The sequence below is a fragment of the Rhipicephalus microplus genome, chromosome 1, assembly GCF_043290135.1.
Source record: "Rhipicephalus microplus isolate Deutch F79 chromosome 1, USDA_Rmic, whole genome shotgun sequence".
NCBI lineage: Eukaryota > Metazoa > Arthropoda > Arachnida > Ixodida > Ixodidae > Rhipicephalus > Rhipicephalus microplus.
Window position 1 is genome coordinate 13,760,933 of NC_134700.1, and position 23,545 is coordinate 13,784,477.

At 41.8% G+C, this 23,545-nt stretch overlaps 7 non-coding genes across 7 annotated transcripts; all 7 read right to left on the reverse strand.

Moving 5' to 3' along the window:
• Positions 1-3,617: 3,617 nt before the first annotated feature.
• On the reverse strand, positions 3,618-3,690 carry TRNAT-UGU (transfer RNA threonine (anticodon UGU)). The gene has a single exon. It is a non-coding gene; the product is annotated as a tRNA-Thr (tRNA).
• Positions 3,691-5,887: 2,197 nt separating this feature from the next.
• On the reverse strand, positions 5,888-5,960 carry TRNAT-UGU (transfer RNA threonine (anticodon UGU)). Its single transcript has one exon. It is a non-coding gene; the product is annotated as a tRNA-Thr (tRNA).
• Positions 5,961-6,343: 383 nt separating this feature from the next.
• TRNAT-UGU (transfer RNA threonine (anticodon UGU)) lies at positions 6,344-6,416 on the reverse strand. The gene has a single exon. It is a non-coding gene; the product is annotated as a tRNA-Thr (tRNA).
• Positions 6,417-11,343: 4,927 nt separating this feature from the next.
• TRNAT-UGU (transfer RNA threonine (anticodon UGU)) lies at positions 11,344-11,416 on the reverse strand. Its single transcript has one exon. It is a non-coding gene; the product is annotated as a tRNA-Thr (tRNA).
• Positions 11,417-12,708: 1,292 nt separating this feature from the next.
• Positions 12,709-12,781, reverse strand: TRNAT-UGU (transfer RNA threonine (anticodon UGU)). The gene has a single exon. It is a non-coding gene; the product is annotated as a tRNA-Thr (tRNA).
• Positions 12,782-17,257: 4,476 nt separating this feature from the next.
• On the reverse strand, positions 17,258-17,330 carry TRNAT-UGU (transfer RNA threonine (anticodon UGU)). The gene has a single exon. It is a non-coding gene; the product is annotated as a tRNA-Thr (tRNA).
• A 3,564-nt stretch (positions 17,331-20,894) lies between these two features.
• TRNAT-UGU (transfer RNA threonine (anticodon UGU)) lies at positions 20,895-20,967 on the reverse strand. The gene has a single exon. It is a non-coding gene; the product is annotated as a tRNA-Thr (tRNA).
• Between the last annotated feature and the right edge of the window lie 2,578 nt (positions 20,968-23,545).

Below are 23,545 nucleotides of genomic sequence, written 5' to 3' on the forward strand. Positions count from 1 at the left end.
ACGACCTTCGAATAACGCGTTCGATGCTCTAACCACTGATCTACCACAGCTGCCTTCCCTCCATCCACTTTTTTGAGTTTATATGTGAATTTGGAAGTAGGAGTGACAGTCAGCGCCATCTATAAGCCAAACGAAGAATGTGAAAACACTCTTATGCGCATGTTTGGCGTCACGTAGCACGTGAACTTATTGTGAGCGGGCAGCTGATTAATTGTCCCTCTTATACAACCTAAACACACCAATTCTGCGAGAATGAGACCCTCATTCAATGAAATAAGGGAAAGAAGTGTATACCTAGGGGCTTTGTTTTTCCGTGTTTTCACACAATATTAATGAGATCTAACAGACAGTAATGCCAAGGAATGTACAGGGGAAGTTATTAGAACCAATGGAATGTAAATAAGAAGAAGGAAAAGTGGATGAAAAAAATAACCAGCCGTGGTCAGGAATCGAACCTACGACCTTCAAATAACACGTTCGATGCTCTAACCACTGAGCTACCACAGCGGCCTTCCCTCCATCCACTTTTTTGAGTTTATAAGTGAATTCAGAAGAAGGAGTGACAGTCTGCACCATCTATAAGCAAAACGACGATGGTGAAAACACTCTGATGCGCATGTTTGGCGTCCCGTAGCACGTGAACTTATTATGAGCGGGCAGCTGATTAATTGTCCTTCTTATACAACCTAAACACACCAATTCTGCGAGTACGAGACCCTCGTTCATATAAATAAGGGAAAGAAATGTATACCTAAGGGCTCGTTTTTGCGTGTTTTAACACAATATTAATGAGATCTAACAGACAGTAATGCCAAGGAATGTGCAGGGGAAGTTATTAGAACCAATGGAATGTAAATAAGAAGAAAGAAAAGTGGATGAAAGAGTAACGAGCCGTGGGCAGGAATCGAACATACGACCTTCAAATAACGCGTTCGATGCTCTAACCACTGAGCTACCACAGCGGCCTTCCTTCCCTCCACTTTTTTGAGTTTTTATGTGAACTTAGAAGAAGGAATGACAGTCAGCGCCATCTATAAGCCAAACGACGAATGTGAAAACACTCCTATGCGCATGTTTGGCGTCACGTAGCACGTGAACTTATTATGAGTTAGCAGCTGATTAATTGTCCCTCTTATACAACCTAAACACACCAAGTCTGCCAGTACGAGACCGTCGTTCAATGAAATAAGGGAAAGAAGTGTATACTTTAGGGCTCGTTTTTGCATGTTTTAACACAATATAATGAGATCTAACAGACAGTAATGCCAAGGAATGTACAGGGGAAGTTATTAGAACCAATGGAATGTAAATAAGAAGAAAGAAAAATATGAAAGAGTAACGAGCCGTGGGCAGGAATCGAATATACGACCTTCAAATAACGCGTTCGATGCTTTAACCTCTGAGCTACCACAGCGGCTTTCCTTCAATCCACTTTTTTGAGTTTATATGTGAATTCAGAAGAAGGAGTGACAGTCAGCACCATCTATAAGCAAAACTACGATGGTGAAAACACTCTTATGCGCATGTTTGGCGTCACGTAGCACGTGAACCTATTATGAGCGAGCAGCTGATTAATTGTCCCTCTTATACAACCTAAACACACCGAGTCTGCCAGTACGAGACCGTCGTTCAATGAAATAAGGGAAAGAAGTGTATACCTTAGGGCTCGTTTTTGCGTGTTTTTCCACAATAATAATGAGATCTAACAGACAGTAATGCCAAGGAATGTACAGGGGAAGTTATTAGAACCAATGGAATGTAAATAAGAAGAAAGAAAAGTGGATGAAAGAGTAACGAGCCGTGGGCAGGAATCAAACATACGACCTTCAAATAACGCGTTCGATGCTTTAACCACTGAGCTACCACAGCGGCCTTCCTTCCATCCACTTTTTTGAGTTTATATGTGAATTTAGAAGTAGGAGTGACTGTCAGCGCCATCCATAAGCCAAACGACGAATGTGAAAACACTCTTATGCGCATGTTTGGCGTCACGTAGCACGTGAACTTATTATGAGCCGGCAGCTGATTAATTGTCCCTCCTATACAACCTAAACACACCAAGTCTGCTAGTACGAGACCCTCGTTCAATGAAATAGGGGAAAGAAGTGTATGCCTAAGGGCTCATTTTTCCGGGTTTCAACACAATATTAAAGAGATCTAACAGACAGTCATGCCAAGGAATGTACAGGGGAAGTTATTAGAACCAATAAAAATGTAAATAAGAAGAAACAAATATGGATGAAAAAATAAACAGCCGTGGGCAGGAATCGAACCTACGACCTTCGAATAACGCGTTCGATGCTCTAACCACTGATCTACCACAGCTGCCTTCCCTCCATCCACTTTTTTTGAGTTTATATGTGAATTTGGAAGTAGGAGTGACAGTCAGCGCCATCTATAAGCCAAACGACGAATGTGAAAACACTCTTATGCGCATGTTTGGCGTCACGTAGCACGTGAACTTATTGTGAGCGGGCAGCTGATTAATTGTCCCTCTTATACAACCTAAACACACCAATTCTGCGAGAACGAGACCCTAGCTCAATGAAATAGGGGAAAGAAGTGTATACCTAAGGGCTCGTTTTTCCGTGTTTAACACAATATTAATGAGATCTAACAGACAGTCATGCCAAGGAATGTACAGGGGAAGTTATTAGAAGCAATGGAATGTAAATAAGAAGAAAGAAAAGTGGATGAAAAAATAACCAGCCGTGGGCAGAAATCGAACCTACGACCTTCAAATAACGCGTTCGATGGTCGAACCACTGAGCTACCACAGCGGCCTTCCCTCCATCCACTTTTTTGAGTTCATATGTGAATTTGGAAGTAGGAGCGACAGTCAGCGCCATCTATAAGCCAAACGACGAATGTGAAAACACTCTTATGCGCATGTTTGGCGTCACGTAGCACGTGAACTTATTGTGAGCGGGCAGCTGATTAATTGTCCCTCTTATACAACCTAAACACACGAATTCTGCGAGTACGAGACCCACATTCAATGAAATAAGGGAAAGAAGTGTATACCTAGGGGCTTTGTTTTTCCGTATTTTAACACAATATTATTGAGATCTAACAGACAGTAATGCCAAGGAATGTACAGGGGAAGTTATTAGAACCAATAGAATGTAAGTAAGAAGAAAGAAAAGTGGATGAAAAAATAACCAGCCGTGGGCAGGAATCAAACCTACGACCTTCAAATAACACGTTCGTTGCTCTAACCACTGAGCTACCACAGCGGCCTTCCCTCCATCCACTTTTTTGAGTTTATATGTGAATTCAGAAGAAGGAGTGACAGTCAGCACCATCTATAAGCAAAACAACGATTGTGAAAACACTCTTATGCGCATGTTGCGTCACGTAGCACGTGAACTTATTATGAGTGGGCAGCTGATTAATTGTCCCTCTTATACAATCTAAAGACACCAAGTCTGCCAGTACGAGACCCTCGTTCAATTAAATAAGGGAAAAAAGTGTAAACCTAAGCGCTCGTTTTTCCGTGTTTTAACACAATATTAAAGAGATCTAACAGACAGTCATGCCAAGGAATGTACAGGGGAAGTTATTAGAACCAATAAAAATGTAAATAAGAAGAAACAAATATGGATGAAAAAATAAACAGCCGTGGGCAGGAATCGAACCTACGACCTTCAAATAACACGTTCGATGCTCTAACCACTGAGCTACCACAGCGTCCTTCCCTCCATCCACTTTTTTGAGTTTATATGTGAATTCAGAAGAAGGAGTGACAGTCAGCACCATCTATAAGCAAAACGACGATGGTGAAAACACTCTTATGCGCATGTTTGGCGTCCCGTAGCACGTGAACTTATTATGAGCGGGCAGCTGATTAATTGTCCCTCTTATACAACCTAAACACACCAATTCTGCGAGTACGAGACCCTCGTTCATATAAATAAGGGAAAGAAATGTATACCTAAGGGCTCGTTTTTGCGTGTTTTAACACAATATTAATGAGATCTAACAGACAGTAATGCCAAGGAATGTGCAGGGGAAGTTATTAGAACCAATGGAATGTAAATAAGAAGAAAGAAAAGTGGATGAAAGAGTAACAAGCCGTGGGCAGGAATCGAACATACGACCTTCAAATAACGCGTTCGATGCTCTAACCACTGAGCTACCACAGCGGCCTTCCTTCCCTCCACTTTTTTGAGTTTATATGTGAACTTAGAAGAAGGAGTGACAGTCAGCGCCATCTATAAGCCAAACGACGAATGTGAAAACACTCCTATGCGCATGTTTGGCGTCACGTAGCACGTGAACTTATTATGAGCGAGCAGCTGATTAATTGTCCCTCTTATACAACCTAAACACACCAAGTCTGCCAGTACGAGACCGTCGTTCAATGAAATAAGGGAAAGAAGTGTATACTTTAGGGCTCGTTTTTGCATGTTTTAACACAATATAATGAGATCTAACAGACAGTAATGCCAAGGAATGTACAGGGGAAGTTATTAGAACCAATGGAATGTAAATAAGAAGAAAGAAAAGTGGATGAAAGAGTAACGAGCCGTGGGCAGGAATCGAATATACGACCTTCAAATAACGCGTTCGATGCTTTAACCACTGAGCTACCACAGCGGCCTTCCTTCCATCCACTTCTTTGAGTTTATATGTGAACTTAGAAGAAGAAGTGACAGTCAGCGCCATCTATAAGCCAGACGACGAATGTGAAAACACTCTTATGCGCATGTTTGGCGTCACGTAGCACGTGAACTTATTATGAGCGGGCAGCTGACTAATTGTCCCTCTTATACAACCTAAACACACCAAATCTGCCAGTACGAGACACTCGTTCAATGAAATAAGGGAAAGAAGTGTATACCTAAGGGCTCGTTTTTCCGTGTTTTAACACAATATTGAGATATAACATACAGTAATGCCAAGGAATGTACAGGGGAAGTTATTAGAACCAATGGAATGTAAATAAGAAGAAAGAAAAGTGGATGAAAAAATACCCACCCGTGGGCAGGAATCGAACCTACGACCTTCGAATAACGCGTTCGATGCTCTAACCACTCATCTACCACAGCTGCCTTCCCTCCATCCACTTTTTGACTTTATATGTGAACTTAGAAGTAGGAGCGACAGTCAGTTCCATCTATAAGCCAAACGACGAATGTGAAAACACACCTATGCACATGTTTGGCGTCACGTAGCACGTGAACTTCTTATGAGCGGGCAGCTGATTAATTGTCCCTCTTATACAACCTAAACACACCGAGTCTGCCAGTACGAGACAGTCGTTCAATGAAATAAGGGAAAGAAGTGTATACCTTAGGGCTCGTTTTTGCGTGTTTTTCCACAATATTAATGAGATCTAACAGACAGTAATGCCAAGGAATGTACAGGGGAAGTTATTAGAACCAATGGAATGTAAATAAGAAGAAAGAAAAGTGGATGAAGGAGTAACGAGCCGTGGGCAGGAATCGAACATACGACCTTCAATTAACGCGTTCGATGCTTTAACCACTGAGCTACCACAGCGGCCTTCCTTCCATCCACTTTTTTTAGTTTAAATGTGAACTTAGAAGAAGGAGTGACAGTCAGCGCCATCTATAAGCCAAACGACGAATGTGAAAACACTCTTATGCGCATGTTTGGTGTCACGTAGCACGTGAACTTATTATGAGCGGGCAGCTGACTAATTGTCCCTCTTATACAACCTAAACACACCAATTCTGCCAGTACGAGACCCTCGTTCAATGAAATAAGGGAAAAAAGTGTAAACCTAAGCGCTCGTTTTTCCGTGTTTTAACACAATAATAATGAGATCTAACAGACAGTAATGCCAAGGAATGTACAGGGGAAGTTATTAGAACCAATGGAATGTAAATAAGAAGAAAGAAAAGTGGATGAAAAAATAACCAGCCGTGGGCAGGAATCGAACCTACGACCTTCAAATAACACGTTTGATGCTCTAACCACTGAGCTACCACAGCGGCCTTCCTTCCATCCACTTTTTTGAGTTTACATGTGAATTCAGAAGAAGGAGTGACAGTCAGCGCCATCTATAAGCCAAACGACGAATGTGAAAACACTCTTATGTGCATGTTTGGCGTCACGTAGCACGTGAACTTATTATGAGCGGGCAGCTGACTAATTGTCCCTCTTATACAACCTAAACACACCAATTCTGCCTGTACGAGACCCTAGCTCAATGAAATAGGGGAAAAAAGTGTATACCTAGGGGCTTTGTTTTTCCGTGTTTTAACACAATATTATTGAGATCTAACAGACAGTAATGCCAAGGAATGTACAGGGAAAGTTATTAGAACCAATGGAATGTAAATAAGAAGAAGGAAAAGTGGATGAAAAAATAACCAGCCGTGGGCAGGAATCGAACCTACGACCTTCAAATAACACGTTCGATGCTCTAACCACTGAGCTACCACAGCGGCCTTCCCTCTATCCACTTTTTTGAGTTTATATGTGAATTTAGAAGTAGGAGTGACTGTCAGCGCCATCCATAAGCCAAACGACGAATGTGAAAACACTCTTATGCGCATGTTTGGCGTCACGTAGCACGTGAACTTATTAAGAGCGGGCAGCTGATTAATTGTCCCTCTTATACAACCTAAACACACCAAGTCTGCTAGTACGAGACCCTCGTTCAATGAAATAGGGGAAAGAAGTGTATACCTAAGGGCTCATTTTTCCGGATTTCAACACAATAATTAAGATATCTAACAGACAGTCATGCCAAGGAATGTACAGGGGAAGTTATTAGAACCAATAAAAATGTAAATCAGAAGAAACAAATGTGGATGAAAAATAACCAGCCGTGGGCAGGAATCGAACCTACGACCTTCGAATAACGCGTTCGATGCTCTAACCACTGATCTACCACAGCTGCCTTCCCTCCATCCACTTTTTTGAGTTTATATGTGAATTTGGAAGTAGGAGTGACAGTCAGCGCCATCTATAAGCCAAACGACGAATGTGAAAACACTCTTATGCGCATGTTTGGCGTCACGTAGCACGTAAACTTATTGTGAGCGGGCAGCTGATTAATTGTCCCTCTTATACAACCAAAACACACCAATTCTGCGAGAACGAGACCCTCATTCAATGAAATAAGGGAAAGAAGTGTATACCTAGGGGCTTTGTTTTTCCGTGTTTTAACACAATATTATTGAGATCTAACAGACAGTAATGCCAAGGAATGTACAGGGGAAGTTATTAGAACCAATGGAATGTAAATAAGAAGAAGGAAAAGTGGATGAAAAAAATAACCAGCCGTGGTCAGGAATCGAACCTACGACCTTCAAATAACACGTTCGATGCTCTAACCACTGAGCTACCACAGCGGCCTTCCCTCTATCCACTTTTTTGAGTTTATATGTGAATTCAGAAGAAGGAGTGACAGTCAGCACCATCTATAAGCAAAACGACGATGGTGAAAACACTCTTATGCGCATGTTTGGCGTCCCGTAGCACGTGAACTTATTATGAGGGGGCAGCTGAATAGTTGTCCCTCTTATACAACCTAAACACACCAATTCTGCGAGTACGAGACCCTCGTTCATATAAATAAGGGAAAGAAGTGTATACCTAAGGGCTCGTTTTTGCATGTTTTAACACAATATTATTGAGATCTACCAGACAGTAATGCCAAGGAATGTGCAGGGGAAGTTATTAGAACCAATGGAATGTAAATAAGAAGAAAGAAAAGTGGATGAAAGAGTAACGAGCCGTGGGCAGGAATCGAACATACGACCTTCAAATAACGCGTTCGATGCTCTAACCACTGAGCTACCACAGCGGCCTTCCTTCCATCCACTTTTTTGAGTTTATATGTGAACTTAGAAGAAGGAGTGACAGTCAGCGCCATTAATAAGCCAAACGACGAATGTGAAAACACTCCTATGCGCATGTTTGGCGTCACGTAGCACGTGAACTTATTATGAGCGAGCAGCTGATTAATTGTCCCTCTTATACAACCTAAACACACCAAGTCTGCCAGTACGAGACCGTCGTTCAATGAAATAAGGGAAAGAAGTGTATACTTTAAGGCTCGTTTTTCCGTGTTTTAACACAATAATAATGAGATCTAACAGACAGTAATGCCAAGGAATGTACAGGGGAAGTTATTAGAACAAATGGAATGTAAATAAGAAGAAGGAAAAGTGGATGAAAAAATAACCAACCGTGGGCAGGAATCGAACCTACGACCTTCAAATAACACTTTCGATGCTCTAACCACTGAGCTACCACAGCAGCCTTCCCTCCATCCGCTTTTTTGAGTTTATATGTGAATTCAGAAGGAGTGACAGTCAGCGCCATCTATAAGCCAAACGACGAATGTGAAAACACTCTTATGTGCATGTTTGGCGTCACGTAGCACGTGAACTTATTATGAGCGGGCAGCTGACTAATTGTCTCTCTTATACAACCTAAACACACCAATTCTGCCAGTACGAGACCCTAGCTCAATGAAATAGGGGAAAGAAGTGTATACCTAAGGGCTCGTTTTTCCGTGTTTAACACAATATTAATGAGATCTAACAGACAGCCATGCCAAAGAATGTACAGGGGAAGTTATTAGAACCAATGGAATGTAAATAAGAAGAAAGAAAAGTGGATGAAAAAATAACCAGCCGTGGGCAGAAATCGAACATACGAACTTCAAATAACGCGTTCGATGGTCCAACCACTGAGCTACCACAGCGGCCTTCCCTCCATCCACTTTTTTGAGTTTATCTGTGAATTTGGAAGTAAGAGTGACAGTCAGCGCCATCTATAAGCCAAACGACGAATGTGAAAACACTCTTATGCGCATGTTTGGCGTCACGTAGCACGCGAACTTATTGTGAGCGGGCAGCTGATTAATTGTCCCTCTTATACAACCTAAACACACCAATTCTGCGAGAACGAGACCCTCATTCAATGAAATAAGGGAAAGAAGTGTATACCTAGGGGCTTTGTTTTTCCGTGTTTTAACACAATATTATTGAGATCTAACAGACAGTAATGCCAAGGAATGTACAGGGGAAGTTATTAGAACCAATGGAATGTAAATAAGAAGAAGGAAAAGTGGATGAAAAAAATAACCAGCCGTGGTCAGGAATCGAACCTACGACCTTCAAATAACACGTTCGATGCTCTAACCACTGAGCTACCACAGCGGCCTTCCCTCCATCCACTTTTTTGAGTTTATATGTGAATTCAGAAGAAGGAGTGACAGTCAGCACCATCTATAAGCAAAACGACGATGGTGAAAACACTCTTATGCGCATGTTTGGCGTTCCGTAGCACGTGAACTTATTATGAGGGGGCAGCTGAATAATTGTCCCTCTTATACAACCTAAACACACCAATTCTGCGAGTACGAGACCCTCGTTCATATAAATAAGGGAAAGAAGTGTATACCTAAGGGCTCGTTTTTGCATGTTTTAACACAATATTATTGAGATCTAACAGACAGTAATGCCAAGGAATGTGCAGGGGAAGTTATTAGAACCAATGGAATGTAAATAAGAAGAAAGAAAAGTGGATGAAAGAGTAACGAGCCGTGGGCAGGAATCGAACATACGACCTTCAAATAACGCGTTCGATGCTCTAACCACTGAGCTACCACAGCGGCCTTCCTTCCATCCACTTTTTTGAGTTTATATGTGAACTTAGAAGAAGGAGTGACAGTCAGCGCCATCAATAAGCCAAAGGACGAATGTGAAAACACTCCTATGCGCATGTTTGGCGTCACGTAGCACGTGAACTTATTATGAGCGAGCAGCTGATTAATTGTCCCTCTTATACAACCTAAACACACCAAGTCTGCCAGTACGAGACCGTCGTTCAATGAAATAAGGGAAAGAAGTGTATACTTTAGGGCTCGTTTTTGCATGTTTTAACACAATATAATGAGATCTAACAGACAGTAATGCCAAGGAATGTACAGGGGAAGTTATTAGAACCAATGGAATGTAAATAAGAAGAAAGAAAAGTGGATGAAAGAGTAACGAGCCGTGGGCAGGAATCGAATATACGACCTTCAAATAACGCGTTCGATGCTTTAACCACTGAGCTACCACAGCGGCCTTCCTTCCATCCACTTCTTTGAGTTTATATGTGAACTTAGAAGAAGAAGTGACAGTCAGCGCCATCTATAAGCCAAACGACGAATGTGAAAACACTCTTATGCGCATGTTTGGCGTCACGTAGCACGTGAACTTATTATGAGCGGGCAGCTGACTAATTGTCCCTCTTATACAACCTAAACACACCAAATCTGCCAGTACGAGACACTCGTTCAATGAAATAAGGGAAAGAAGTGTATACCTAAGGGCTCGTTTTTCCGTGTTTTAACACAATATTGAGATATAACATACAGTAATGCCAAGGAATGTACAGCGGAAGTTATTAGAACCAATGGAATGTAAATAAGAAGAAAGAAAAGTGGATGAAAAAATAACCAGCCGTGGGCAGGAATCGAACCTACGACCTTCGAATAACGCGTTCGATGCTCTAACCACTCATCTACCACAGCTGCCTTCCCTCCATCCACTTTTTGACTTTATATGTGAACTTAGAAGTAGGAGCGACAGTCAGTTCCATCTATAAGCCAAACGACGAATGTGAAAACACACCTATGCACATGTTTGGCGTCACGTAGCACGTGAACTTCTTATGAGCGGGCAGCTGATTAATTGTCCCTCTTATACAACCTAAACACACCGAGTCTGCCAGTACGAGACAGTCGTTCAATGAAATAAGGGAAAGAAGTGTATACCTTAGGGCTCGTTTTTGCGTGTTTTTCCACAATATTAATGAGATCTAACAGACAGTAATGCCAAGGAATGTACAGGGGAAGTTATTAGAACCAATGGAATGTAAATAAGAAGAAAGAAAAGTGGATGAAGGAGTAACGAGCCGTGGGCAGGAATCGAACATACGACCTTCAATTAACGCGTTCGATGCTTTAACCACTGAGCTACCACAGCGGCCTTCCTTCCATCCACTTTTTTGAGTTTAAATGTGAACTTAGAAGAAGGAGTGACAGTCAGCGCCATCTATAAGCCAAACGACGAATGTGAAAACACTCTTATGCGCATGTTTGGTGTCACGTAACACGTGAACTTATTATGAGCGGGCAGCTGACTAATTGTCCCTCTTATACAACCTAAACACACCAATTCTGCCAGTACGAGACCCTCGTTCAATGAAATAAGGGAAAAAAGTGTAAACCTAAGCGCTCGTTTTTCCGTGTTTTAACACAATAATAATGAGATCTAACAGACAGTAATGCCAAGGAATGTACAGGGGAAGTTATTAGAACCAATGGAATGTAAATAAGAAGAAAGAAAAGTGGATGAAAAAATAACCAGCCGTGGGCAGGAATCGAACCTACGACCTTCAAATAACACGTTTGATGCTCTAACCACTGAGCTACCACAGCGGCCTTCCTTCCATCCACTTTTTTGAGTTTACATGTGAATTCAGAAGAAGGAGTGACAGTCAGCGCCATCTATAGGCCAAACGACGAATGTGAAAACACTCTTATGTGCATGTTTGGCGTCACGTAGCACGTGAACTTATTCTGAGCGGGCAGCTGACTAATTGTCCCTCTTATACAACCTAAACACACCAATTCTGCCTGTACGAGACCCTAGCTCAATGAAATAGGGGAAAAAAGTGTATACCTAAGGGCTCGTTTTTCCGTGTTTAACACAATATTAATGAGATCTAACAGACAGTCATGCCAAGGAATGTACAGGGGAAGTTATTAGAACCAATGGAATGTAAATAAGAAGAAAGAAAAGTGGATGAAAAAATAACCAGCCGTGGGCAGAAATCGAACATACGACCTTCAAATAACGCGTTCGATGGTCCAACCACTGAGCTACCACAGCGGCCTTCCCTCCATCCACTTTTTTGAGTTTATATGTGAATTTGGAAGTAGGAGTGACAGTCAGCGCCATCTATAAGCCAAACGACGAATGTGAAAACACTCTTATGCGCATGTTTGGCGTCACGTAGCACGTGAACATATTGTGAGCGGGCAGCTGAATAATTGTCCCTCTTATACAACCTAAACACACCAATTCTGCGAGAACGAGACCCTCATTCAATGAAATAGGGGAAAGAAGTGTATACCTAAGGGCTCGTTTTTTCGTGTTTTAACACAATATTAATGAGATCTAACAGACAGTCATGCCAAGAAACGTACAGGGGAAGTTATTAGAACCAATGGAATGTAAATAAGAAGAAAGAAAAGTGGATGAAAAAATAACAAGCCGTGGACAGAAATCGAACCTACGACCTTCAAATAACGCGTTCAATGGTCTAATCACTGAGATACCACAGCGGCCTTCCCTCCATCCACTTTTTTGAGTTTATATGTGAATTTGGAAGTAGGAGTGACAGTCAGCGCAATCTTTAAGCCAAACGACGAATGTGAAAACACTCTTATGCGCATGTTTCGTGTCACGTAGCACGTAAACTTATTGTGAGCGGGCAGCTGATTAATTGTCCCTCTTACACAACCTAAACACACCAATTCTGCGAGTACGAGACCCTCATTCAATGAAATAAGGGAAAGAAGTGTATACCTAGGGGCTTTGTTTTTCCGTGTTTTAACACAATATTATTGAGATCTAACAGACAGTAATGCCAAGGAATGTACAGGGAAAGTTATTAGAACCAATGGAATGTAAATAAGAAGAAGGAAAAGTGGATGAAAAAATAACCAGCCGTGGGCAGGAATCGAACCTACGACCTTCAAATAACACGTTCGATGCTCTAACCACTGAGCTACCACAGCGGCCTTCCCTCTATCCACTTTTTTGAGTTTATATGTGAATTTAGAAGTAGGAGTGACTGTCAGCGCCATCCATAAGCCAAACGACGAATGTGAAAACACTCTTATGCGCATGTTTGGCGTCACGTAGCACGTGAACTTATTAAGAGCGGGCAGCTGATTAATTGTCCCTCTTATACAACCTAAACACACCAAGTCTGCTAGTACGAGACCCTCGTTCAATGAAATAGGGGAAAGAAGTGTATACCTAAGGGCTCATTTTTCCGGGTTTCAACACAATAATTAAGATATCTAACAGACAGTCATGCCAAGGAATGTACAGGGGAAGTTATTAGAACCAATAAAAATGTAAATCAGAAGAAACAAATGTGGATGAAAAAATAACCAGCCGTGGGCAGGAATCGAACCTACGACCTTCGAATAACGCGTTCGATGCTCTAACCACTGATCTACCACAGCTGCCTTCCCTCCATCCACTTTTTTGAGTTTATATGTGAATTTGGAAGTAGGAGTGACAGTCAGCGCCATCTATAAGCCAAACGACGAATGTGAAAACACTCTTATGCGCATGTTTGGCGTCACGTAGCACGTAAACTTATTGTGAGCGGGCAGCTGATTAATTGTCCCTCTTATACAACCAAAACACACCAATTCTGCGAGAACGAGACCCTCATTCAATGAAATAAGGGAAAGAAGTGTATACCTAGGGGCTTTGTTTTTCCGTGTTTTAACACAATATTATTGAGATCTAACAGACAGTAATGCCAAGGAATGTACAGGGGAAGTTATTAGAACCAATGGAATGTAAATAAGAAGAAGGAAAAGTGGATGAAAAAAATAACCAGCCGTGGCCAGGAATCGAACCTACGACCTTCAAATAACACGTTCGATGCTCTAACCACTGAGCTACCACAGCGGCCTTCCCTCTATCCACTTTTTTGAGTTTATATGTGAATTCAGAAGAAGGAGTGACAGTCAGCACCATCTATAAGCAAAACGACGATGGTGAAAACACTCTTATGCGCATGTTTGGCGTCCCGTAGCACGTGAACTTATTATGAGTGGGCAGCTGAATAGTTGTCCCTCTTATACAACCTAAACACACCAATTCTGCGAGTACGAGACCCTCGTTCATATAAATAAGGGAAAGAAGTGTATACCTAAGGGCTCGTTTTTGCATGTTTTAACACAATATTATTGAGATCTACCAGACAGTAATGCCAAGGAATGTGCAGGGGAAGTTATTAGAACCAATGGAATGTAAATAAGAAGAAAGAAAAGTGGATGAAAGAGTAACGAGCCGTGGGCAGGAATCGAACATACGACCTTCAAATAACGCGTTCGATGCTCTAACCACTGAGCTACCACAGCGGCCTTCCTTCCATCCACTTTTTTGAGTTTATATGTGAACTTAGAAGAAGGAGTGACAGTCAGCGCCATTAATAAGCCAAACGACGAATGTGAAAACACTCCTATGCGCATGTTTGGCGTCACGTAGCACGTGAACTTATTATGAGCGAGCAGCTGATTAATTGTCCCTCTTATACAACCTAAACACACCAAGTCTGCCAGTACGAGACCGTCGTTCAATGAAATAAGGGAAAGAAGTGTATACTTTAAGGCTCGTTTTTCCGTGTTTTAACACAATAATAATGAGATCTAACAGACAGTAATGCCAAGGAATGTACAGGGGAAGTTATTAGAACCAATGGAATGTAAATAAGAAAAAGGAAAAGTGGATGAAAAAATAACCAACCGTGGGCAGGAATCGAACCTACGACCTTCAAATAACACTTTCGATGCTCTAACCACTGAGCTACCACAGCAGCCTTCCCTCCATCCGCTTTTTTGAGTTTATATGTGAATTCAGAAGAAGGAGTGACAGTCAGCGCCATCTATAAGCCAAACGACGAATGTGAAAACACTCTTATGTGCATGTTTGGCGTCACGTAGCACGTGAACTTATTATGAGCGGGCAGCTGACTAATTGTCTCTCTTATACAACCTAAACACACCAATTCTGCCAGTACGAGACCCTAGCTCAATGAAATAGGGGAAAGAAGTGTATACCTAAGGGCTCGTTTTTCCGTGTTTAACACAATATTAATGAGATCTAACAGACAGCCATGCCAAAGAATGTACAGGGGAAGTTATTAGAACCAATGGAATGTAAATAAGAAGAAAGAAAAGTGGATGAAAAAATAACCAGCCGTGGGCAGAAATCGAACATACGACCTTCAAATAACGCGTTCGATGGTCCAACCACTGAGCTACCACAGCGGCCTTCCCTCCATCCACTTTTTTGAGTTTATCTGTGAATTTGGAAGTAAGAGTGACAGTCAGCGCCATCTATAAGCCAAACGACGAATGTGAAAACACTCTTATGCGCATGTTTGGCGTCACGTAGCACGCGAACTTATTGTTAGCGGGCAGCTGATTAATTGTCCCTCTTATACAACCTAAACACACCAATTCTGCGAGAACGAGACCCTCATTCAATGAAATAAGGGAAAGAAGTGTATACCTAGGGGCTTTGTTTTTCCGTGTTTTAACACAATATTATTGAGATCTAACAGACAGTAATGCCAAGGAATGTACAGGGGAAGTTATTAGAACCAATGGAATGTAAATAAGAAGAAGGAAAAGTGGATGAAAAAAATAACCAGCCGTGGTCAGGAATCGAACCTACGACCTTCAAATAACACGTTCGATGCTCTAACCACTGAGCTACCACAGCGGCCTTCCCTCCATCCACTTTTTTGAGTTTATATGTGAATTCAGAAGAAGGAGTGACAGTCAGCACCATCTATAAGCAAAACGACGATGGTGAAAACACTCTTATGCGCATGTTTGGCGTTCCGTAGCACGTGAACTTATTATGAGGGGGCAGCTGAATAATTGTCCCTCTTATACAACCTAAACACACCAATTCTGCGAGTACGAGACCCTCGTTCATATAAATAAGGGAAAGAAGTGTATACCTAAGGGCTCGTTTTTGCATGTTTTAACACAATATTATTGAGATCTAACAGACAGTAATGCCAAGGAATGTGCAGGGGAAGTTATTAGAACCAATGGAATGTAAATAAGAAGAAAGAAAAGTGGATGAAAGAGTAACGAGCCGTGGGCAGGAATCGAACATACGACCTTCAAATAACGCTTTCGATGCTATAACCACTGAGCTACCACAGCGGCCTTCCTTCCATCCACTTTTTTGAGTTTATATGTGAACTTAGAAGAAGGAGTGACAGTCAGCGCCATCAATAAGCCAAAGGACGAATGTGAAAACACTCCTATGCGCATGTTTGGCGTCACGTAGCACGTGAACTTATTATGAGCGAGCAGCTGATTAATTGTCCCTCTTATACAACCTAAACACACCAAGTCTGCCAGTACGAGACCGTCGTTCAATGAAATAAGGGAAAGAAGTGTATACTTTAAGGCTCGTTTTTGCATGTTTTAACACAATATAATGAGATCTAACAGACAGTAATGCCAAGGAATGTACAGGGGAAGTTATTAGAACCAATGGAATGTAAATAGGAAGAAAGAAAAGTGGATGAAAGAGTAACAAGCCGTGGGCAGGAATCGAACATACGACCTTCAAATAACGCGTTCGATGCTTTAACCACTGAGCTACCACAGCGGCCTTCCTTCCATCCACTTTTTTGAGTTTATATGTGAACTTAGAAGAAGAAGTGACAGTCAGCGCCATCTTTGCGCCAAACGACGAATGTGAAAACACTCTTATGCGCATGTTTGGCGTCACGTAGCACGTGAACTTATTATGAGCGGGCAGCTGGCTAATTGTCCCTTTTATACAACCTAAACACACCAAATCTGCCAGTACGAGACACTCGTTCAATGAAATAAGGGAAAGAAGTGTATACCTAAGGGCTCGTTTTTCCGTGTTTTAACACAATATTGAGATCTAACAGACAGTAATGCCAAGGAATGTACAGGGGAAGTTATTAGAACCAATAGAATGTAAATAAGAAGAAAGAAAAGTGGATGAAAAAATAACCAGCCGTGGGCAGGAATCGAACCTACGACCTTCGAATAACGCGTTCGATGCTCTAACCACTCATCTACCACAGCTGCCTTCCCTCCATCCACTTTTTGAGTTTATATGTGAACTTAGAAGAAGGAGTGACAGTCAGCGCCATCTATAAGCCAAACGACGAATGTGAAAACACTCTTATGCGCATGTTTGGCGCCACGTAGCACGTGAACTTATTATGAGCGGGCAGCTGACTAATTGTCCCTCTTATACAACCTAAACACACCAATTCTGCCAGTACGAGACCCTCGTTCAATGAAATAAGGGAAAAAAGTGTAAACCTAAGCGCTCGTTTTTCCGTGTTTTAACACAATAATAATGAGATCTAACAGACAGTAATGCCAAGGAATGTACAGGGGAAGTTATTAGAACCAATGGAATGTAAATAAGAAGAAAGAAAAGTGGATAAAAAAATAACCAGCCGTGGGCAGGAATCGAACCTACGACCTTCAAATAACACGTTTGATGCTCTAACCACTGAGCTACCACAGCGGCCTTCCCTCCATCCACTTTTTTGAGTTTATATGTGAATTCAGAAGAAGGAGTGACAGTCAGCGTCATCTATAAGCCAAACGACGAATGTGAAAACACTCTTATGTGCATGTTCGGCGTCACGTAGCACGTGAACTTATTATGAGCGGGCGGCTGACTAATTGTCCCTCTTATACAACCTAAACACACCAATTCTGCCAGTACGAGACCCTAGCTCAATGAAATAGGGGAAAGAAGTGTATACCTAAGGGCTCGTTTTTCCGTGTTTAACACAATATTAATGAGATCTAACAGACAGTCATGCCAAGGAATGTACAGGGGAAGTTATTAGAACCAATGGAATGTAAATAGGAAGAAAGAAAAGTGGATGAAAAAATAACCAGCCGTGGGCAGAAATCGAGCATACGACCTTCAAATAACGCGTTCGATGGTCCAACCACTGAGCTACCACAGCGGCCTTCCCTCCATCCACTTTTTTGAGTTTATATGTGAATTTTGAAGTAGGAGTGACAGTCAGCGCCATCTATAGGCCAAACGACGAATGTGAAAACACTCTTATGCGCATGTTTGGCGTCACGTAGCACGTGAACTTATTGTGAGCGGGCAGCTGATTAATTGTCCCTCTTATACAACCTAAACACACGAATTCTGCGAGTACGAGACCCTCATTCAATGAAATAAGGGAAAGAAGTGTATACCTAGGGACTTTGTTTTTCCGTATTTTAACACAATATTATTGAGATCTAACAGACAGTAATGCCAAGGAATGTACAGGGGAAGTTATTAGAACCAATAGAATGTAAGTAAGAAGAAAGAAAAGTGGATGAAAAAATAACCAGCCGTGGACAGGATTCAAACCTACGACCTTCAAATAACACGTTCGACGCTCTAACCACTGAGCTACCACAGCGGCCTTCCCTCCATCCACTTTTTTGAGTTTATATGTGAATTCAGAAGAAGGAGTGACAGTCAGCACCATCTATACCCAAAACGACGATGGTGAAAACACTCTTATGCGCATGTTTGGCGTCACGTGGCACGTGAACTTATTATGAGCGGGCAGCTGATTAATTGTCCCTCTTATACAACCTAAAGACACCAAGTCTGCCAGTACGAGATCCTCGTTCAATGAAATAAGGGAAAGAAGGGTATACCTAAGGGCTCGTTTTTGTGTGTTTTAACACAATATTAATGAGATCTAACAGACAGTCATGCCAAGGAATGTACAGGGGAAGTTATTAGAACCAATGGAATGTAAATAAGAAGAAAGAAAAGTGGATGAAAAAATAACCAGCCGTGGGCAGAAATCGAACATACGACCTTCAAATAACGCGTTCGATGGTCTAACCACTGAGCTACCACAGCGGCCTTCCCTCCATCCACTTTTTTGAGTTTATGTGTGAATTTGGAAGTAGGAGTGACAGTCAGTGCCATCTATAAGCCAAACGACGAATGTGAAAACACTCTTATGCGCATGTTTGGCGTCACGTAGCACGCGAACTTATTGTGAGCGGGCAGCTGATTGTTTGTCCCTCTTATACAACCTAAACACACCAATTCTGCGAGTACGAGACCCTCATTCAATGAAATAAGGGAAAGAAGTGCATACCTAGGGGCTTTGTTTTTCCGTGTTTTAACACAGTATTATTGAGATCTAACAGACAGTAATGCCAAGGAATGTACAGGGGAAGTTATTAGAACCAATGGAATGTAAATAAGAAGAAGGAAAAGTGGATGAAAAAAATAACCAGCCGTGGTCAGGAATCGAACCTACGACCTTCAAATAACACGTTCGATGCTCTAACCACTGAGCTACCACAGCGGCCTTCCCTCCATCCACTTTTTTGAGTTTATATGTGAATTCAGAAGAAGGAGTGACAGTCAGCACCATCTATAAGCAAAACGACGATGGTGAAAACACTCTTATGCGCATGTTTGGCGTTCCGTAGCACGTGAACTTATTATGAGGGGGCAGCTGAATAATTGTCCCTCTTATACAACCTAAACACACCAATTCTGCGAGTACGAGACCCTCGTTCATATAAATAAGGGAAAGAAGTGTATACCTAAGGGCTCGTTTTTGCATGTTTTAACACAATATTATTGAGATCTAACAGACAGTAATGCCAAGGAATGTGCAGGGGAAGTTATTAGAACCAATGGAATGTAAATAAGAAGAAAGAAAAGTGGATGAAAGAGTAACGAGCCGTGGGCAGGAATCGAACATACGACCTTCAAATAACGCTTTCGATGCTATAACCACTGAGCTACCACAGCGGCCTTCCTTCCATCCACTTTTTTGAGTTTATATGTGAACTTAGAAGAAGGAGTGACAGTCAGCGCCATCAATAAGCCAAAGGACGAATGTGAAAACACTCCTATGCGCATGTTTGACGTCACGTAGCACGTGAACTTATTATGAGCGAGCAGCTGATTAATTGTCCCTCTTATACAACCTAAACACACCAAGTCTGCCAGTACGAGACCGTCGTTCAATGAAATAAGGGAAAGAAGTGTATACTTTAAGGCTCGTTTTTGCATGTTTTAACACAATATAATGAGATCTAACAGACAGTAATGCCAAGGAATGTACAGGGGAAGTTATTAGAACCAATGGAATGTAAAAAGGAAGAAAGAAAAGTGGATGAAAGAGTAACAAGCCGTGGGCAGGAATCGAACATACGACCTTCAAATAACGCGTTCGATGCTTTAACCACTGAGCTACCACAGCGGCCTTCCTTCCATCCACTTTTTTGAGTTTATATGTGAACTTAGAAGAAGAAGTGACAGTCAGCGCCATCTTTGCGCCAAACGACGAATGTGAAAACACTCTTATGCGCATGTTTGGCGTCACGTAGCACGTGAACTTATTATGAGCGGGCAGCTGGCTAATTGTCCCTTTTATACAACCTAAACACACCAAATCTGCCAGTACGAGACACTCGTTCAATGAAATAAGGGAAAGAAGTGTATACCTAAGGGCTCGTTTTTCCGTGTTTTAACACAATATTGAGATCTAACAGACAGTAATGCCAAGGAATGTACAGGGGAAGTTATTAGAACCAATAGAATGTAAATAAGAAGAAAGAAAAGTGGATGAAAAAATAACCAGCCGTGGGCAGGAATCGAACCTACGACCTTCGAATAACGCGTTCGATGCTCTAACCACTCATCTACCACAGCTGCCTTCCCTCCATCCACTTTTTGAGTTTATATGTGAACTTAGAAGAAGGAGTGACAGTCAGCGCCATCTATAAGCCAAACGACGAATGTGAAAACACTCTTATGCGCATGTTTGGCGCCACGTAGCACGTGAACTTATTATGAGCGGGCAGCTGACTAATTGTCCCTCTTATACAACCTAAACACACCAATTCTGCCAGTACGAGACCCTCGTTCAATGAAATAAGGGAAAAAAGTGTAAACCTAAGCGCTCGTTTTTCCGTGTTTTAACACAATAATAATGAGATCTAACAGACAGTAATGCCAAGGAATGTACAGGGGAAGTTATTAGAACCAATGGAATGTAAATAAGAAGAAAGAAAAGTGGATAAAAAAATAACCAGCCGTGGGCAGGAATCGAACCTACGACCTTCAAATAACACGTTTGATGCTCTAACCACTGAGCTACCACAGCGGCCTTCCCTCCATCCACTTTGATGAGTTTATATGTGAATTCAGAAGAAGGAGTGACAGTCAGCGTCATCTATAAGCCAAACGACGAATGTGAAAACACTCTTATGTGCATGTTCGGCGTCACGTAGCACGTGAACTTATTATGAGCGGGCGGCTGACTAATTGTCCCTCTTATACAACCTAAACACACCAATTCTGCCAGTACGAGACCCTAGCTCAATGAAATAGGGGAAAGAAGTGTATACCTAAGGGCTCGTTTTTCCGTGTTTAACACAATATTAATGAGATCTAACAGACAGTCATGCCAAGGAATGTACAGGGGAAGTTATTAGAACCAATGGAATGTAAATAGGAAGAAAGAAAAGTGGATGAAAAAATAACCAGCCGTGGGCAGAAATCGAGCATACGACCTTCAAATAACGCGTTCGATGGTCCAACCACTGAGCTACCACAGCGGCCTTCCCTCCATCCACTTTTTTGAGTTTATATGTGAATTTTGAAGTAGGAGTGACAGTCAGCGCCATCTATAGGCCAAACGACGAATGTGAAAACACTCTTATGCGCATGTTTGGCGTCACGTAGCACGTGAACCTATTGTGAGCGGGCAGCTGATTAATTGTCCCTCTTATACAACCTAAACACACGAATTCTGCGAGTACGAGACCCTCATTCAATGAAATAAGGGAAAGAAGTGTATACCTAGGGACTTTGTTTTTCCGTATTTTAACACAATATTATTGAGATCTAACAGACAGTAATGCCAAGGAATGTACAGGGGAAGTTATTAGAACCAATAGAATGTAAGTAAGAAGAAAGAAAAGTGGATGAAAAAATAACCAGCCGTGGACAGGATTCAAACCTACGACCTTCAAATAACACGTTCGACGCTCTAACCACTGAGCTACCACAGCGGCCTTCCCTCCATCCACTTTTTTGAGTTTATATGTGAATTCAGAAGAAGGAGTGACAGTCAGCACCATCTATACCCAAAACGACGATGGTGAAAACACTCTTATGCGCATGTTTGGCGTCACGTGGCACGTGAACTTATTATGAGCGGGCAGCTGATTAATTGTCCCTCTTATACAACCTAAAGACACCAAGTCTGCCAGTACGAGATCCTCGTTCAATGAAATAAGGGAAAGAAGGGTATACCTAAGGGCTCGTTTTTGTGTGTTTTAACACAATATTAATGAGATCTAACAGACAGTCATGCCAAGGAATGTACAGGGCAAGTTATTAGAACCAATGGAATGTAAATAAGAAGAAAGAAAAGTGGATGAAAAAATAACAAGCCGTGGGCAGAAATCGAACCTACGACCTTCAAATAACGCGTTCGATGGTCTAACCACTGAGCTACCACAGCGGCCTTCCCTCCATCCACTTTTTTGAGTTTATATGTGAATTCAGAAGAAGGACTGACAGTCAGCACCATCTATAAGCAAAACAACGATTGTGAAAACACTCTTATGCGCTTGTTTGGCGTCACGAAGCACGTGAACTTATTATGAGCGGGCAGCTGATTAATTGTCCCTCTTATACAACCTAAACACACCAATTCTGCGAGTACGAGACCCTCATTCAATGAAATAAGGGAAAGAAGTGCATACCTAGGGGCTTTGTTTTTCCGTGTTTTAACACAGTATTATTGAGATCTAACAGACAGGAGACAGCCAAGGAATGAATGTACAGGGGAAGTTATTAGAACCAATGGAATGTAAATAAGAAGAAGGAAAAGTGGATGAAAAAAATAACCAACCGTGGGCAGGAATCGAACCTACGACCTTCAAATAACACTTTCGATGCTCTAACCACTGAGCCACCACAGCAGCCTTCCCTCCATCCACTTTTTTGAGTTTATTTGTGAATTTAGAAGTAGGAGTGACTGTCAGCGCCATCCATAAGCCAAACGACGAATGTGAAAACACTCTTATGCGCATGTTTGGCGTCACGTAGCACGTGAACTTATTATGAGCGGGCAGCTGAATAATTGTCCCTCTTATACAACCTAAAGACACCAAGTCTGCCAGTACGAGACCCTCGTTCAATGAAATAAGGGAAAAAAGTGTAAACCTAAGCGCTCGTTTTTCCGTGTTTTAACACAATAATAATGAGATCTAACAGACAGTAATGCCAAGGAATGTACAGGGGAAGTTATTAGAACCAATAGAATGTAAGTAAGAAGAAAGAAAAGTGGATGAAAAAATAACCAGCCGTGGGCAGGATTCAAACCTACGACCTTCAAATAACACGTTCGATGCTCTAACCACTGAGCTACCACAGCGGCCTTCCCTCCATCCACTTTTTTGAGTTTATATGTGAATTCAGAAGAAGGACTGACAGTCAGCACCATCTATAAGCAAAACAACGATTGTGAAAACACTCTTATGCGCTTGTTTGGCGTCACGAAGCACGTGAACTTATTATGAGCGGGCAGCTGATTAATTGTCCCTCTTATACAACCTAAAGACACCAAGTCTGCCAGTACGAGACCCTCATTCAATGAAATAAGGGAAAAAAGTGTAAACCTAAGCGCTCGTTTTTCCGTGTTTTAACACAATAATAGTGAGATCTAACAG